The 14,930-nt window shown below is 62.5% G+C and overlaps 2 non-coding genes across 2 annotated transcripts; both read left to right on the top strand.

Moving 5' to 3' along the window:
- The first annotated feature begins 2,962 nt into the window (after positions 1–2,962).
- LOC131873067 (5S ribosomal RNA) lies at positions 2,963–3,081 on the top strand. Its single transcript, XR_009371105.1, has one exon. It is a non-coding gene; the product is annotated as a 5S ribosomal RNA (ribosomal RNA).
- A 7,804-nt stretch (positions 3,082–10,885) lies between these two features.
- LOC131873066 (5S ribosomal RNA) lies at positions 10,886–11,004 on the top strand. The gene has a single exon (XR_009371104.1). It is a non-coding gene; the product is annotated as a 5S ribosomal RNA (ribosomal RNA).
- Positions 11,005–14,930: the final 3,926 nt, after the last annotated feature.

Below are 14,930 nucleotides of genomic sequence, written 5' to 3'. Positions count from 1 at the left end.
TTCCGACTTCTTCTGCTATGCGGGGTCTTTGAGGTTGGCGCAGTGCGCACAACCAGGGGAGTCAACCCACCGAATGCAACACCTCCCCTATATAAGCTATTTGTCTGATTCTCATACATGCGTAGACTGCAGCAATGATTAGGACATCCACCCCAACTTTTGACTTCTTAAACAAGACAGGGTCTTTGAAGTTGGTGCAGTGCACACAACCAGGGGAGTCGACCCATCAAACGCAACACCTCCCCTATATAAAGCTATTTGTCCGATTCTCATACGTGTAGTCTGCAGCAGCGATTAGGACATCGACCCCAACTTCCGAATTCGTTTGCATTGACCGCACCAAAGGTGCACGCCTTGGTGTGCACCCTGGAGTGCACTTTGGTGCTCACCTCGGTGCACACTTTGGTGTGCACCTCGGTGTGCACCAAAGGTGCGCACCTTGGAGCGCACCAAAGGTGTACACTTTGGAGCGCACCACATAGGGTCTTTGAGAGGTTGGCGCAGTGCGCACACCAAGGTGGGTGTTGAGGTGCGTGCCGAGGTGGGTGGGTGCTAGGGTGCGCTCCATGGTGGGTGCCAGGGTGGTGTGCGTGCTAGGGTGGATTCCAAAGAGGGTCATAGGGTGGGTGCCAAGGTGGGTTGGTGATATAGTGGGTTCAAAGGTGGGTACTAGGGTGGGTTCCAAGGTGGGTCACAAGTTGGGTGCCAGGATGCGTGGGTGTTAGGTTGGGTGCCAAGGTGGGCTCCTGCGTGGGTGGGTGCTAGGGTGGGTTTCAAGGTGGACGCGAGGGCGGGTGCCAAGGTGGGTAACAAGTTGGGTGTTAGGATGGGTGAGTGCTAGAGTGGGTGCCAAGGTGGGTGGGTGCTAAGGTGGATGCCAAGGTGGTTCACAGGGTGGGTGGGTTCTAGGGTGAGTTCCAAGGTGGGTCACAGGTTCAGTGCTAGGGTGGGTGTCAAGGCGGGTGTCGAGGTGCCTGGGTGCTAGGGTGTGGATGCCAATGTGGGTCATAGGGTGGGTACTAGGGTGGGCTGCAATGTGGGTGCCAAGGTGGGTAACATGCTCGGTGGGTTCTAAATTGGGTGCCAGGGTGGGTGTGCACCCACCTTGCCCGAGGTGGGTGCCAAGGTGCCAGTGTGGGTGGGTGCTAAGGTGGATGCCAAGGTGGGTGAGAAGGTGGGTGATAGGTTGAGTGGTAGGATGGGTGGGTGCCAAGATGGGTCACAGGGTGGGTGCAAGGGTGGGTAGGTGCTAGGGTTGGTGTCAGGGTGGGTGGGTGCTAGGTTGGGTTCCAAGGTGGGTGCGAGGGTGAGTGTCAAGGTGGGTCACAGGTTAGGTGCTAGGATGGGTGAGTGCTAGGGTGCAAAGGTGCCAGGGTGGGTGCTAGGATGGGTCGATGCTAGGGTGAGTGGCAAGGTGGGTCCACAAGTGTCAAGGTGGGTGCCGAGGTGGGTGCCAAGTCGGCGACTGCTATGGTGGATGCCAAGGTGGGTCACGGGGTGGGTGCCAAGTTGCTAGGTTGGGTTCCAAGGTGGGTGCCAACGTGGGTGCTAGGGTGCGTGGGTTAAAGGGTGTGTCACAACGTGGGTGCCAGGATGGGTGCGCACCCACACTGGCCAAGACGGGTGCGGGTGCAAGGTTGGGTTCCAAGCCCGGTCACAGGCTGGGTGCTAGGATGGGTGGGTGCCAAGGTGGGCACCAGGGTGGGTGCACCCACCCTGGCCAAGGTGGGTCACGGGGTGGGTCCTAGGGTGGGTAACGGGGTGGGTACTAAGGTGCGTGCCAAGGTGGGTCATAGGGTGGGTGCCAAGGTGGGCACCAGGGTGGGTGTGCACCAACCCTAGCCAGGGTAGGTCACGGGGTGGTTGTCGGGGTGGGCGTCAAGGAGCCAAGGTGGGTGGCAAGTAGCCAAGTTGCGTGCCAAGGTGGGTGTCGGGGTGGGTGCCAAGGATCCAAGGTGGGTGCCAAGGAACCAAGGTGGGTGTCTGGGTGGGTGCCGAGGTGGGAGCCAGGGTGGGTCCCAAGGTGAGTGCAAAGGTGGGTGCCAGGGTCAAGGTGAGTGCCAATGTGGGTTCCAAGGTGCCAGGGTCAGGGTGAGTGCCAATGTGGGTTCAAAGGTGCTAAGTTGGGTGCGAGGTTGGGTGCGAGGGTGGGTGGGTGCCAAGGTGTGCTAGGTGGAAGCCCGGGTGGGTCGGCATCCCATGGGTGTCGAGTTGGGTGCCTGATGGGTGCTTCTTGTCAAGTTTTAGTCGTCGGGACTCATTTCGAGCCTTAGAGGTCGTTTCTTGTCCGGTTGCCCTGTCTTCGACCTGGGAACCCAATTTTGGTCCTCGGGTCCCATTTTTTTTTGTCTCGCATCCCACTTTTGGCCTGTGGCCTTTTCGGGGTCGATTCTCGTTTTGGGCATCAGAGCATGTTTCTTCTCCTAAAACCCAATATTTGTTTATTAAGTCTCGGAACACATTTTTGTTCTCGTGGACCCATCATGGGTCTTGGAACGCATTTGTGGTCCTTGGGTCCCATTTTGCATCCCGAAACTTGTGTTTTGGTGCTTGATCCCTATTTTGGGTGCCCACCTTGCACCAAGTGCGCACCCGGGGCAAACCGAGCGCCTTGGTGCACCGGGGCAAGATCGAGCGTGCACCCGAGGCGCCCCGAACATGCACCAAGGTGCACTCGGCCCACATGTGAGCGCAGGTCGTTGCGCCCGAGGTGGTGTGTGGGCACCGCGTTGCAGACGGGACACTGCACGCACACGACGCCCCCTCCAGGTGCACGCACGTAGGCCGGGCCGGGTGCACACCCGACGCCCTAGCAAGGTGCGCGCACCCGGGCAGGGCTCACACTTGGCGAACGGGGCGCACTTCGCGAGGGAGGGTGTGCACCTCGACGGGGGTGGGTGGCCGGGGTGGATTCGCACGTGGGTCGCGGTTTGCTAAGTACACACTGCGACAAGCTCATAACGGGTGCGATCATACCAGCGTTAGTGCACCGGATCCCATCAGAACTCCGCAGTTAAGCGCGCTTGGGCCGGAGTAGTACTGGGATGGGTGACCTCCCGGGAAGTCCCGGTGTTGCACCCTTTTTTAGTTTTTCGCCGGGCGTCGCAATGCTATTTGAATAAACCTTTTGCCCGTTTGCGTTCTCGTCGGGGCCGGGCCGGGCCGGGGTGCGCTGCCCGCACTACCGCGCGCGCGGGGGCGACACCGAGCGCGCACCCGAGGCGCCCCGAGCACACAGGCCACGGTGCAACCCGGGCGTTGTGCGCGCACCCCGGTGCGCCCGAGGTGCTGCGCGCGCACCCAGGTGAAATCGGTGTGCACCTCGGCCAGTGCGCGCTCGGTCGAGTCGCGCACGTTGGCCAAGGTGCACGGTGATGTTTCTTACTCTAAGGTTCCGCACCAGACGCCCGGGACAGGTGAGCGAAGCTGGGCGGGGCCGGGTGCGCGGCCGGGGCAGGTGCACGCAGCTGGAGAGAGCTTTGGAGCACACTTCGGAGCGCACCAATGATGCGCTCCATTCAAAAGTTTCCTGAAAAGGCAAAAAAAGTTGAGATTATAGAATTTCCCACTTGAGAGATTGTAAAAAAAAAAAATTTAAAATGAAGGAAACGCGGGTGCCAAGGTGTGCGCAGCCCAGCCAAGGTGTGCGCACCAAGGCGCCCACCCTGGCGAAGGTGCACGCAAGGTGCGCACCCGAGGCAAACCGGACAATTAACCCAACTTTCGACTTCGCGCGCACCTTGGAGCGCACTTCGGAGCGCTCCTTGGTGCGCACCAATCTTGGGCACCTCGGAGTGCACCATGGCGCCCACCAAGGTGCGCACCCGGGGCAAACCGAGCTCCGACTTCGTGCGCACCTTGGAGCGCACGAAAGGTGCGCACCATGGCGCCCACCAAGGTGCGCAGCCCAGCCAAGGCGTGCGCATCAAGGTGCGCACCCTGGCGAAGGTGCGCACCCGGGGCAAACCGAGCTCCGACTTCGTGCGCACCTTGGAGCGCACAAAAGGTGCGCAACCCAGCCAAGGTGTGCGCACCCCGGTCAAACCGAGCTCCGAATCGTGCGCACCAGAGGTGCACGCCATCGTGCGCACCTTGGAGCACACTTCGGAGCCCTCCTTGGTGCGCGCCGATGTTGCGCACCTCGGAGCGCACCCGGGGAAAACAATGCAATTAACCCGACTTTCGACTTCGTGGGCACCTCGGAGCGCTCTCGGGTTCGCACCTCGGAGCACACCGAGGTGCGCACCTTTGATGCGCTGCCTTCACCAATTTCCAGAAAAGGCAAGAAAACATTGAGAAGGTGTGCGCACCGAGGTGCCCACCCTGGCGAAGGTGCACGCGAGGTGCGCACCCGGGGCAAACCGGGCTCCGACTTCGTGCACGCCGCACCTTGGAGCACACTTCGGAGCGCTCCTTGGTGCGCACCAGGGCGCGCAACCCAGCCGAGGTGCCCACCCCGGCGAAGGTGCACGCGAGGTGCGCACCCGGGGCAAACCGGGCTCCGACTTCGTGCACGCCATGGTGCCCACCGCGGCGAAGGTGCACGCGAGGTGCGCACCCGGGGCAAACCGGGCTCCGACTTCGTGCACGCCGCACCTTGGAGCACACTTCGGAGCGCTCCTTGGTGCGCACCATGGTGCCCACCAGGGCGCGCAACCCCGCCGAAGGTGCACGCGAGGTGCGCACCCGGGGCAAACCGGGCTCCGACTTCGTGCACGCCGCACCTTGGAGCACACTTCGGAGCGCTCCTTGGTGCGCACCATGGTGCCCACCAGGGCGCGCAACCCCGCCGAAGGTGCACGCGAGGTGCGCACCCGGGGCAAACCGGGCTCCGACTTCGTGCACGCCATGGTGCGCACCGCGGCGAAGGTGCGCACCCGGGGCAAACCGGGCTCCGACTTCGTGCACGCCGCACCTTGGAGCACACTTCGGAGCGCTCCTTGGTGCGCACCAGGGCGCGCAACCCAGCCGAGGTGCCCACCCCGGCGAAGGTGCACGCGAGGTGCGTACCCGGGGCAAACCGGGCTCCGACTTCGTGCACGCCGCACCTTGGAGCACACTTCGGAGCGCTCCTTGGTGCGCACCATGGTGCCCACCAGGCCGCGCAACCCAGCCAAGGTGTGCGCACCAAGGTGCACGCGAGGTGCGCACCCGGGGCAAACCGGGGTCCGACTTCGTGCACGCCGCACCTTGGAGCACACATCGGGGCGCTCCCGGGTTCGCACCGGCGTTGCGCACCGTGGTGGGCACCTCGGAGCACACCAAGGTGGGCAGCGAGGTGCGCACCTTTGATGCGATGCCTTCACTAATTTCCATAAAAGGCAAAAAAAAAACGAGATTTTAAAATTTCCGTTTTGAAAGATAGTGAGAAAAAGGGAATGCTGGTGCCATCTTGAGCCCGCCCTGGTGCGCAGCCCAGCCAAGGTGTGCGCACCAAGGTGCCCACCCTGGCGAAGGTGCGCGCCCGGGCAATTAACCCAACTTCCAACTTCGCGCGCGCCAGGGTGGGAGCGCACCCAACAACCGGGCCTGGGAAGAGCCAATGCGAGAAACCCCACCAAACGCTCTGACAAAAAAAGAGGGGGCGCTCCAGTAACCCCGCTTCGGAGCGCACCCTGGGCAAACCCAGCCAAGGTGCCCACCCCGGCCAAGGTGCAGGCGAGGTGCGCACCCGGGGCAAACCGGGCTCCGACAACGTGCACGCCGCACCTTGGAGCACACTTCGTAGCGCTCCCGGGTGCGCACCTCAGAGCACACCAAGGTGGGCAGCGAGGTGCGCACCTTTGATGCGCTGCCTTCACTAATTTCCAGAAAAGGCAAAAAAAAAAGGAGATTTTAAAATTTCCGTTTTGAAAGATAGTGAAAAAAACGGAACGCGCGTGCCATCTTGAGCCCGCCCTGGTGCGCAGCCCAGGTAAGGTGCCCACCCTGGCAAAGGTGCGCACCCGGGCAATTAACCCTACTTCCGACTTCGTGCGCGCCAGGGTGGCAACCGGGCCTCGGAAGAGCCAATGCGAGAAACCCCACCAAACGCTCCGACAAAAAAAGAGGCGGCGCTCCAATAACCCCGCTTCGGAGCGCAGCCGGGGCAAACCCAGCCAAGGTGCCCACCCCGACGAAGGTGCACGCGAGGTGCGCACCCGGGGCAAACCGGGCTCCGACAACGTGCACGCAGCACCTTGGAGCACACTTCGAAGCACTCCCGGGTGCCCACCGGCGTTGCGCACCGTGGTGGGCAGCGAGGTGCGCACCTTTGATGCGCTGCCTTCACTAATTTCCAGAAAAAGGCAAAAAAAAATGAGATTTTAAAATTTCCGTTTTGAAAGATAGTGAAAAAAAAGGAACGCGGGTGCCATCTTGAGCCCGCCCTGGTGCGCAGCCCAGGCAAGGCATGCGCACCAAGGTGCCCACCCGAGGTGCACACCCGGGGCAAACCGGGCTCCGACTTCGTGCAGGCCGCACCTTGGAGCACACTTCGGAGCGCTCCTTGGTGCGCACCATGGTGCCCACCAGGGCGCGCAACCCAGCCAAGGTCTGCACACTAAGGTGCCCACCCCGGCGAAGGTGCACGCGAGGTGCGCACCCGGGGCAAACCGGGCTCCGACTTCGTGCACGCCATGGTGCCCACCGCGGCGAAGGTGCACGCGAGGTGCGCACCCGGGGCAAACCGGGCTCCGACTTCGTGCACGCCGCACCTTGGAGCACACTTCGGAGCGCTCCTTGGTGCGCACCATGGTGCCCACCAGGGCGCGCAACCCAGCCAAGGTGTGCGCACCAAGGTGCACGCGAGGTGCGCACCCGGGGCAAACCGGGGTCCGACTTCGTGCACGCCGCACCTTGGAGCACACATCGGAGCGCTCCCAGGTTCGCACCAGCGTTGCGCACCTTTGATGCGCTGCCTTCACTAATTTCCAGAAAAGGCAAAAAAAAACGATATTTTAAAATTTCCGTTCTGAAAGATAGTGAAAAAAACGGAACGCGGGTGCCATCTTGAGCCCTTCCTGGTGCGCAGCCCAGGCAAGTTGTGCGCACCAAGGTGCCCACCCTGGCGGAGGTGCGCGCCCGGGGCAAACCGGGCTCCGACTTCGTGCACTGCATGGTGCCCACCAAGGCGCGCAACCCAGCCAAGGTGCCCACCGCAGCGAAGGTGCACGCGAGGTGCACACCCGGGGCAAACCGGGCTCCGACTTCGTGCACGCCGCACCTTGGAGCACACTTCAGAGCGCTCCTTGGTGCGCACCAGGGCGCGCAACCCAGCCGAGGTGCCCACCCCGGCGAAGGTGCACGCGAGGTGCGCACCCGGGGCAAACCGGGCTCCGACTTCGTGCACGCCATGGTGCCCACCGCGGCGAAGGTGCGCACCCGGGGCAAACCGGGCTCCGACTTCGTGCACGCCGCACCTTGGAGCACACTTCGGAGCGCTCCTTGGTGCGCACCATGGTGCCCACCAGGCCGCGCAACCCAGCCAAGGTGTGCGCACCAAGGTGCACGCGAGGTGCGCACCCGGGGCAAACCGGGGTCCGACTTCGTGCACGCCGCACCTTGGAGCACACATCGGGGCGCTCCCGGGTTCGCACCGGCGTTGCGCACCGTGGTGGGCACCTCGGAGCACACCAAGGTGGGCAGCGAGGTGCGCACCTTTGATGCGATGCCTTCACTAATTTCCATAAAAGGCAAAAAAAAAACGAGATTTTAAAATTTCCGTTTTGAAAGATAGTGAGAAAAAGGGAATGCTGGTGCCATCTTGAGCCCGCCCTGGTGCGCAGCCCAGCCAAGGTTTGCGCACCAAGGTGCCCACCCTGGCGAAGGTGCGCGCCCGGGCAATTAACCCAACTTCCAACTTCGCGCGCGCCAGGGTGGGAGCGCACCCAACAACCGGGCCTGGGAAGAGCCAATGCGAGAAACCCCACCAAACTCTCTGACAAAAAAAGAGGGGGCGCTCCAGTAACCCCGCTTCGGAGCGCACCCTGGGCAAACCCAGCCAAGGTGCCCACCCCGGCCAAGGTGCAGGCGAGGTGCGCACCCGGGGCAAACCGGGCTCCGACAACGTGCACGCCGCACCTTGGAGCACACTTCGTAGCGCTCCCGGGTGCGCACCTCAGAGCACACCAAGGTGGGCAGCGAGGTGCGCACCTTTGATGCGCTGCCTTCACTAATTTCCAGAAAAGGCAAAAAAAAAAGGAGATTTTAAAATTTCCGTTTTGAAAGATAGTGAAAAAAACGGAACGCGCGTGCCATCTTGAGCCCGCCCTGGTGCGCAGCCCAGGTAAGGTGCCACCCTGGCAAAGGTGCGCACCCGGGCAATTAACCCTACTTCCGACTTCGTGCGCGCCAGGGTGGCAACCGGGCCTCGGAAGAGCCAATGCGAGAAACCCCACCAAACGCTCCGACAAAAAAAGAGGCGGCGCTCCAATAACCCCGCTTCGGAGCGCAGCCGGGGCAAACCAAGCCAAGGTGCCCACCCCGACGAAGGTGCACGCGAGGTGCGCACCCGGGGCAAACCGGGCTCCGACAACGTGCACGCAGCACCTTGGAGCACACTTCGAAGCACTCCCGGGTGCCCACCGGCGTTGCGCACCGTGGTGGGCAGCGAGGTGCGCACCTTTGATGCGCTGCCTTCACTAATTTCCAGAAAAAGGCAAAAAAAAATGAGATTTTAAAATTTCCGTTTTGAAAGATAGTGAAAAAAAAGGAACGCGGGTGCCATCTTGAGCCCGCCCTGGTGCGCAGCCCAGGCAAGGCATGCGCACCAAGGTGCCCACCCGAGGTGCACACCCGGGGCAAACCGGGCTCCGACTTCGTGCAGGCCGCACCTTGGAGCACACTTCGGAGCGCTCCTTGGTGCGCACCATGGTGCCCACCAGGGCGCACCCGAGGCAAACCGGGCTCCGACTTCGTGCACGCCGCACCTTGGAGCACACATCGGAGCGCTCCCAGGTTCGCACCAGCGTTGCGCACCTTTGATGCGCTGCCTTCACTAATTTCCAGAAAAGGCAAAAAAAAACGATATTTTAAAATTTCCGTTCTGAAAGATAGTGAAAAAAACGGAACGCGGGTGCCATCTTGAGCCCTTCCTGATGCGCAGCCCAGGCAAGTTGTGCGCACCAAGGTGCCCACCCTGGCGGAGGTGCGCGCCCGGGGCAAACCGGGCTCCGACTTCGTGCACTGCATGGTGCCCACCAAGGCGCGCAACCCAGCCAAGGTGCCCACCGCAGCGAAGGTGCACGCGAGGTGCGCACCCGAGGTGCACACCCGGGGCAAACCGGGCTCCGACTTCGTGCACGCCGCACCTTGGAGCACACTTCAGAGCGCTCCTTGGTACGCACCAGGGCGCGCAACCCAGCCAAGGTGCTCACCCCGGCGAAGGTGCACGCGAGGTGCGCACCCGGGGCAAACCGGGCTCGGACTTCGTGCACGCCGCACCTTGGAGCACACATCGGAGCGCTCCCGGGTTCGCACCAGCATTGCGCACCTTTGATGCGCTGCCTTCACTAATTTCCAGAAAAGGCAAAAAAAAGAAAAAAATGAGATTTTAAAATTTCCGTTTTGAAAGATAGTGAAAAAAACGGAACGCGGGTGCCATCTTGAGCCCGCCCTGGTGTGCAGCCCAGGCAAGTTGTGCGCACCAAGGCACCCACCCTGGCCAAGGTGGGTCACGGGGTGGGTCCTAGGGTGGGTAACGGGGTGGGTACTAAGGTGCGTGCCAAGGTGGGTCATAGGGTGGGTGCCAAGGTGGGCACCAGGGTGGGTGTGCACCAACCCTAGCCAGGGTAGGTCACGGGGTGGTTGTCGGGGTGGGCGTCAAGGAGCCAAGGTGGGTGGCAAGTAGCCAAGTTGCGTGCCAAGGTGGGTGTCGGGGTGGGTGCCAAGGATCCAAGGTGGGTGCCAAGGAACCAAGGTGGGTGTCTGGGTGGGTGCCGAGGTGGGAGCCAGGGTGGGTCCCAAGGTGAGTGCAAAGGTGGGTGCCAGGGTCAAGGTGAGTGCCAATGTGGGTTCCAAGGTGCCAGGGTCAGGGTGAGTGCCAATGTGGGTTCAAAGGTGCTAAGTTGGGTGCGAGGTTGGGTGCGAGGGTGGGTGGGTGCCAAGGTGTGCTAGGTGGAAGCCCGGGTGGGTCGGCATCCCATGGGTGTCGAGTTGGGTGCCTGATGGGTGCTTCTTGTCAAGTTTTAGTCGTCGGGACTCATTTCGAGCCTTAGAGGTCGTTTCTTGTCCGGTTGCCCTGTCTTCGACCTGGGAACCCAATTTTGGTCCTCGGGTCCCATTTTTTTTTGTCTCGCATCCCACTTTTGGCCTGTGGCCTTTTCGGGGTCGATTCTCGTTTTGGGCATCAGAGCATGTTTCTTCTCCTAAAACCCAATATTTGTTTATTAAGTCTCGGAACACATTTTTGTTCTCGTGGACCCATCATGGGTCTTGGAACGCATTTGTGGTCCTTGGGTCCCATTTTGCATCCCGAAACTTGTGTTTTGGTGCTTGATCCCTATTTTGGGTGCCCACCTTGCACCAAGTGCGCACCCGGGGCAAACCGAGCGCCTTGGTGCACCGGGGCAAGATCGAGCGTGCACCCGAGGCGCCCCGAACATGCACCAAGGTGCACTCGGCCCACATGTGAGCGCAGGTCGTTGCGCCCGAGGTGGTGTGTGGGCACCGCGTTGCAGACGGGACACTGCACGCACACGACGCCCCCTCCAGGTGCACGCACGTAGGCCGGGCCGGGTGCACACCCGACGCCCTAGCAAGGTGCGCGCACCCGGGCAGGGCTCACACTTGGCGAACGGGGCGCACTTCGCGAGGGAGGGTGTGCACCTCGACGGGGGTGGGTGGCCGGGGTGGATTCGCACGTGGGTCGCGGTTTGCTAAGTACACACTGCGACAAGCTCATAACGGGTGCGATCATACCAGCGTTAGTGCACCGGATCCCATCAGAACTCCGCAGTTAAGCGCGCTTGGGCCGGAGTAGTACTGGGATGGGTGACCTCCCGGGAAGTCCCGGTGTTGCACCCTTTTTTAGTTTTTCGCCGGGCGTCGCAATGCTATTTGAATAAACCTTTTGCCCGTTTGCGTTCTCGTCGGGGCCGGGCCGGGCCGGGGTGCGCTGCCCGCACTACCGCGCGCGCGGGGGCGACACCGAGCGCGCACCCGAGGCGCCCCGAGCACACAGGCCACGGTGCAACCCGGGCGTTGTGCGCGCACCCCGGTGCGCCCGAGGTGCTGCGCGCGCACCCAGGTGAAATCGGTGTGCACCTCGGCCAGTGCGCGCTCGGTCGAGTCGCGCACGTTGGCCAAGGTGCACGGTGATGTTTCTTACTCTAAGGTTCCGCACCAGACGCCCGGGACAGGTGAGCGAAGCTGGGCGGGGCCGGGTGCGCGGCCGGGGCAGGTGCACGCAGCTGGAGAGAGCTTTGGAGCACACTTCGGAGCGCACCAATGATGCGCTCCATTCAAAAGTTTCCTGAAAAGGCAAAAAAAGTTGAGATTATAGAATTTCCCACTTGAGAGATTGTAAAAAAAAAAAATTTAAAATGAAGGAAACGCGGGTGCCAAGGTGTGCGCAGCCCAGCCAAGGTGTGCGCACCAAGGCGCCCACCCTGGCGAAGGTGCACGCAAGGTGCGCACCCGAGGCAAACCGGACAATTAACCCAACTTTCGACTTCGCGCGCACCTTGGAGCGCACTTCGGAGCGCTCCTTGGTGCGCACCAATCTTGGGCACCTCGGAGTGCACCATGGCGCCCACCAAGGTGCGCACCCGGGGCAAACCGAGCTCCGACTTCGTGCGCACCTTGGAGCGCACGAAAGGTGCGCACCATGGCGCCCACCAAGGTGCGCAGCCCAGCCAAGGCGTGCGCATCAAGGTGCGCACCCTGGCGAAGGTGCGCACCCGGGGCAAACCGAGCTCCGACTTCGTGCGCACCTTGGAGCGCACAAAAGGTGCGCAACCCAGCCAAGGTGTGCGCACCCCGGTCAAACCGAGCTCCGAATCGTGCGCACCAGAGGTGCACGCCATCGTGCGCACCTTGGAGCACACTTCGGAGCCCTCCTTGGTGCGCGCCGATGTTGCGCACCTCGGAGCGCACCCGGGGAAAACAATGCAATTAACCCGACTTTCGACTTCGTGGGCACCTCGGAGCGCTCTCGGGTTCGCACCTCGGAGCACACCGAGGTGCGCACCTTTGATGCGCTGCCTTCACCAATTTCCAGAAAAGGCAAGAAAACATTGAGAAGGTGTGCGCACCGAGGTGCCCACCCTGGCGAAGGTGCACGCGAGGTGCGCACCCGGGGCAAACCGGGCTCCGACTTCGTGCACGCCGCACCTTGGAGCACACTTCGGAGCGCTCCTTGGTGCGCACCAGGGCGCGCAACCCAGCCGAGGTGCCCACCCCGACGAAGGTGCACGCGAGGTGCGCACCCGGGGCAAACCGGGCTCCGACTTCGTGCACGCCATGGTGCCCACCGCGGCGAAGGTGCACGCGAGGTGCGCACCCGGGGCAAACCGGGCTCCGACTTCGTGCACGCCGCACCTTGGAGCACACTTCGGAGCGCTCCTTGGTGCGCACCATGGTGCCCACCAGGGCGCGCAACCCCGCCGAAGGTGCACGCGAGGTGCGCACCCGGGGCAAACCGGGCTCCGACTTCGTGCACGCCGCACCTTGGAGCACACTTCGGAGCGCTCCTTGGTGCGCACCATGGTGCCCACCAGGGCGCGCAACCCCGCCGAAGGTGCACGCGAGGTGCGCACCCGGGGCAAACCGGGCTCCGACTTCGTGCACGCCATGGTGCGCACCGCGGCGAAGGTGCGCACCCGGGGCAAACCGGGCTCCGACTTCGTGCACGCCGCACCTTGGAGCACACTTCGGAGCGCTCCTTGGTGCGCACCAGGGCGCGCAACCCAGCCGAGGTGCCCACCCCGGCGAAGGTGCACGCGAGGTGCGTACCCGGGGCAAACCGGGCTCCGACTTCGTGCACGCCGCACCTTGGAGCACACTTCGGAGCGCTCCTTGGTGCGCACCATGGTGCCCACCAGGCCGCGCAACCCAGCCAAGGTGTGCGCACCAAGGTGCACGCGAGGTGCGCACCCGGGGCAAACCGGGGTCCGACTTCGTGCACGCCGCACCTTGGAGCACACATCGGGGCGCTCCCGGGTTCGCACCGGCGTTGCGCACCGTGGTGGGCACCTCGGAGCACACCAAGGTGGGCAGCGAGGTGCGCACCTTTGATGCGATGCCTTCACTAATTTCCATAAAAGGCAAAAAAAAAACGAGATTTTAAAATTTCCGTTTTGAAAGATAGTGAGAAAAAGGGAATGCTGGTGCCATCTTGAGCCCGCCCTGGTGCGCAGCCCAGCCAAGGTGTGCGCACCAAGGTGCCCACCCTGGCGAAGGTGCGCGCCCGGGCAATTAACCCAACTTCCAACTTCGCGCGCGCCAGGGTGGGAGCGCACCCAACAACCGGGCCTGGGAAGAGCCAATGCGAGAAACCCCACCAAACGCTCTGACAAAAAAAGAGGGGGCGCTCCAGTAACCCCGCTTCGGAGCGCACCCTGGGCAAACCCAGCCAAGGTGCCCACCCCGGCCAAGGTGCAGGCGAGGTGCGCACCCGGGGCAAACCGGGCTCCGACAACGTGCACGCCGCACCTTGGAGCACACTTCGTAGCGCTCCCGGGTGCGCACCTCAGAGCACACCAAGGTGGGCAGCGAGGTGCGCACCTTTGATGCGCTGCCTTCACTAATTTCCAGAAAAGGCAAAAAAAAAAGGAGATTTTAAAATTTCCGTTTTGAAAGATAGTGAAAAAAACGGAACGCGCGTGCCATCTTGAGCCCGCCCTGGTGCGCAGCCCAGGTAAGGTGCCCACCCTGGCAAAGGTGCGCACCCGGGCAATTAACCCTACTTCCGACTTCGTGCGCGCCAGGGTGGCAACCGGGCCTCGGAAGAGCCAATGCGAGAAACCCCACCAAACGCTCCGACAAAAAAAGAGGCGGCGCTCCAATAACCCCGCTTCGGAGCGCAGCCGGGGCAAACCCAGCCAAGGTGCCCACCCCGACGAAGGTGCACGCGAGGTGCGCACCCGGGGCAAACCGGGCTCCGACAACGTGCACGCAGCACCTTGGAGCACACTTCGAAGCACTCCCGGGTGCCCACCGGCGTTGCGCACCGTGGTGGGCAGCGAGGTGCGCACCTTTGATGCGCTGCCTTCACTAATTTCCAGAAAAAGGCAAAAAAAAATGAGATTTTAAAATTTCCGTTTTGAAAGATAGTGAAAAAAAAGGAACGCGGGTGCCATCTTGAGCCCGCCCTGGTGCGCAGCCCAGGCAAGGCATGCGCACCAAGGTGCCCACCCGAGGTGCACACCCGGGGCAAACCGGGCTCCGACTTCGTGCAGGCCGCACCTTGGAGCACACTTCGGAGCGCTCCTTGGTGCGCACCATGGTGCCCACCAGGGCGCGCAACCCAGCCAAGGTCTGCACACCAAGGTGCCCACCCCGGCGAAGGTGCACGCGAGGTGCGCACCCGGGGCAAACCGGGCTCCGACTTCGTGCACGCCATGGTGCCCACCGCGGCGAAGGTGCACGCGAGGTGCGCACCCGGGGCAAACCGGGCTCCGACTTCGTGCACGCCGCACCTTGGAGCACACTTCGGAGCGCTCCTTGGTGCGCACCATGGTGCCCACCAGGGCGCGCAACCCAGCCAAGGTGTGCGCACCAAGGTGCACGCGAGGTGCGCACCCGGGGCAAACCGGGGTCCGACTTCGTGCACGCCGCACCTTGGAGCACACATCGGAGCGCTCCCAGGTTCGCACCAGCGTTGCGCACCTTTGATGCGCTGCCTTCACTAATTTCCAGAAAAGGCAAAAAAAAACGAGATTTTAAAATTTCCGTTCTGAAAGATAGTGAAAAAAACGGAACGCGGGTGCCATCTTGAGCCCTTCCTGGTG

Source organism: Cryptomeria japonica, unplaced genomic scaffold (genome assembly GCF_030272615.1).
Source record: "Cryptomeria japonica unplaced genomic scaffold, Sugi_1.0 HiC_scaffold_1018, whole genome shotgun sequence".
Classification (NCBI taxonomy): Eukaryota; Viridiplantae; Streptophyta; class Pinopsida; order Cupressales; family Cupressaceae; genus Cryptomeria; species Cryptomeria japonica.
This window is presented reverse-complemented; position numbering and strand designations above follow the sequence as displayed.